This window comes from Myotis yumanensis, unplaced genomic scaffold (assembly GCF_028538775.1).
Source record: "Myotis yumanensis isolate MYYU_CA2020_CCGP unplaced genomic scaffold, mMyoYum1.0.hap1 SCAF_19, whole genome shotgun sequence".
Taxonomy (NCBI): domain Eukaryota; kingdom Metazoa; phylum Chordata; class Mammalia; order Chiroptera; family Vespertilionidae; genus Myotis; species Myotis yumanensis.
Genome location: NW_027223770.1, coordinates 6,689,953 through 6,692,940, shown reverse-complemented (window position 1 = coordinate 6,692,940; position 2,988 = coordinate 6,689,953).

Below are 2,988 nucleotides of genomic sequence, written 5' to 3'. Positions count from 1 at the left end.
CCCGGCTTCCAGAACCTTCTCATTTGCCATCAAGAGGCAGAGTCTAATCCCCATCCCCTCAGCCTGGGCGGGTGTCTGTGACTGCCTCCACCAGCAGACGCAGCAGAAGGAACAGCACGACGGCCAAGGACAGGCCGTAGGAAGTGCCATGGCTTCCCCTGCATCTCTCTCTCTCTCTCTCTCTCTCTCTCTCTCTCAGGAACCCTGCTTCGGGTGCCCGGGACCCGTGGAAGGAGTCTTGCTCCCCTCAAGCCACCACGCTAGGCAGACCTTGTGGAGAGACAGACCGAGATACACGTGCGCCCAAGAACCCAGCTGTTCCTGTCCCCGCTGGCAAGTCCTTCCGATCCGGCACTAGCTGTGAGCATGGGGACTTGCAGACCTTCTAGACGACCCCGCCCGGGCACAGGAGACACCCCATGCCGACCCGCCCGGCTACACTGCTTCTGCATCCCTCACCCATGGAAACCATGGAGATAATAAGTGCCTGTTGTTTGAAGCCACTGTGGTTAGGACACGTTTGTTCCAGCAACAAATGACTGGAACCGCAATCAAGAAGGTACCCGGGTTTCTAGGCTCCGGCCTAGCATGAGTTTCCCTGGGAGAACTAACCTGTGGCTGGGCGGCTGGTCTCCACCCTGCTGCCTATTTCAGGGGGGTGTTCTCAACACCCAAAGGCAAAGGAAGCTTTGATTTTCTCTTCAAGACTCGTATTAGTCTCCTTGTGCTGCAAGATGGAAGAGCACCTTCCGGAGAAGGGAGAGACTCGAGAGATGGAACCGACGGGCAGGAGGAGATAAGGCAGAGACGGGCCCTTGTAAGCGCAGAGGGCAGTGGATGAAGGCTGGGTGTTCAGCCGGAGAGATTAGCTCGAGGTCACTTCATGAGCGTTGGTCAGAAAGATAAGGCCCAAGGGCGGCCTGGGGAACCCTCACCCCAGCCAAGAGAGGAGGAAGCCGATTTCACAGAGACCGCACTGCTCTGGCGTCCCCGTCACGCAGTGGCTGGCTTCCCTGCTCTAGCACCTCAGGTTGGAAGGAGCTCCTTCCAGCCGGGCCAGCGTCTGTCCAGGCCTCTGATCCAGCCCGAGGGACAGTTGGCTCCGCCCCCTGGAGGGTTAGTGGAGCAGGCAGGTCAGGTGGCCGATTAGTTAACAGGACGGCACTTTTCACTTTTTAAACACATGCTTGACACGCGAATAATGGCAACACCTACCTCTCCCCACAGCCATGTTAGCTACCTGCCTACCTGCTTATTCCTGTCCACACCCCCACCCACCATACTAGCTACAGGAGTCAGAGACCTGGGTTCTCTCTCACAGTGGCTGGCACAGAGCAGGCTCGGGGATTATCTCCCGGATGGATGGATAGAGGGAGGGAGGGAGGGATAGATGGAGGGAGGGATGTATGGATGGAGGGAGGAATGGAGGGAGGGAGGGATGGATTGAGGGATGGATGGAGGAATGGAGGGATGGAGGGAGGGAGGGAGGGAGGGATGGAGGGATGGATGGAGGAATGGAGGGAGGGATGGAGGGAGGGATGGAGGGATGGATGGAGGAATGGAGGAAGGGATGGAGGGATGGATGGAGGAATAGAGGGATGGATGGAGGGATGGATGGAGGAATGGAGGGATGGAGGGAGGGAGGGAGGGAGGGGAGATAAATGATTACAGCGTCTCTCCGTGACCCCCTGCCTGCTTGGTGCAGGTGTGGCTCCCTACTTCAAGTCCTCCTTGACCAAGGGGTGGTCCTCTTGGTTTTCCAGAGGGGAGGAAATTTTCTCAAAACCCCAGACTCACTAAGGAGCAGAATCCAATTTCCATCCTGGGGATCAGACAGACACCCACGCTCTCTAATACTAAGCGCGCTCTTAGCCGCTGGGGCCCTGGGTGGGGAGGGGGCAGAGTGTCTTCGCAGGGGCCGTGGAGACCCAAGTCCGGGCCTCCGGGCTGCTGTGCTGAGTGTGGCCCAGGCCTCAGCCCCGCACAGAGCCCCCGGCGGAGGCCAGGGTTCCAGCCCCACGGCCGCGCCTGGGAACTCGGGGAAAGGGCGATTAAATTAACGGGGTCACGGGAGGAGAGAGGTGGTGGGAAGCTGGTGGCCGAATCCAGAAAGGCCAGATTTCAATTTGCATAATAATTTTGTTAGCAACAATGGGCATCCAGGACATCTATTTAAAGGCTGTAATGTTAATTTAATGGGAAAAAAGCTAATACAATCCCCCCGAATTTTTCAATTAAATTAATGTGATGGGCTTTAATGGATAGCTTAAGTAGAGAGCGCGAACAGGAGAAATATTGCATAAATTATACATACACTTATATATATGCTGCCCGTATATATAGTCTCTCTGCTCTAAGGTTTTGACAGAGGAGAGGCCCTGTGCTTCAATCTGGCAACCAGTTATAACTCTATTCCCATTAAAGTGACCATTTTATCTGCCGAAGAAGGGGAGGGGCCCTCCCTGTGGAATTTCTGCACCGCCCCCTCCCTCCCACAACACACCACAAGATTCGGGTCTTAAAGAAACAGAGAACTCGCTGAACAATAAGCCGAGGTAACACGTGCATGCACAAAAAGCCAACGATCGACAAAATCCGGCAGTGCAAAACCCCCGTTCCTCGATCCCTGCTCCCGGATCTTCTAATGGAGCAGTAAATAAAACGAACCGGGTTTCCACAGCCACTTCGGATTCTCGAGCAGGTATTCGCTCTCGCGTCTCTTCAGCAAGTGCCTACTGCACAGGCACGAAAGGCTGGGCACTGTTGGAGATGCTTCCAGGAATATTGTCGTGAGCAGCCAGACACATCCCTGCCTCACAGAACCTCCGGGAGGCATTCGGGTCAGGCGCTTCCTGCTTCCACTATTTGATCACTTATAAACCTCATCCAGGATGGCCCCCAGGAATCTCACCACCGGGGGTTTCTCACCTTTGCGTCTGAGTGTGACCAGTAGGATATTGCAGAAATGGATGCTCAAGCAGCCCTGCT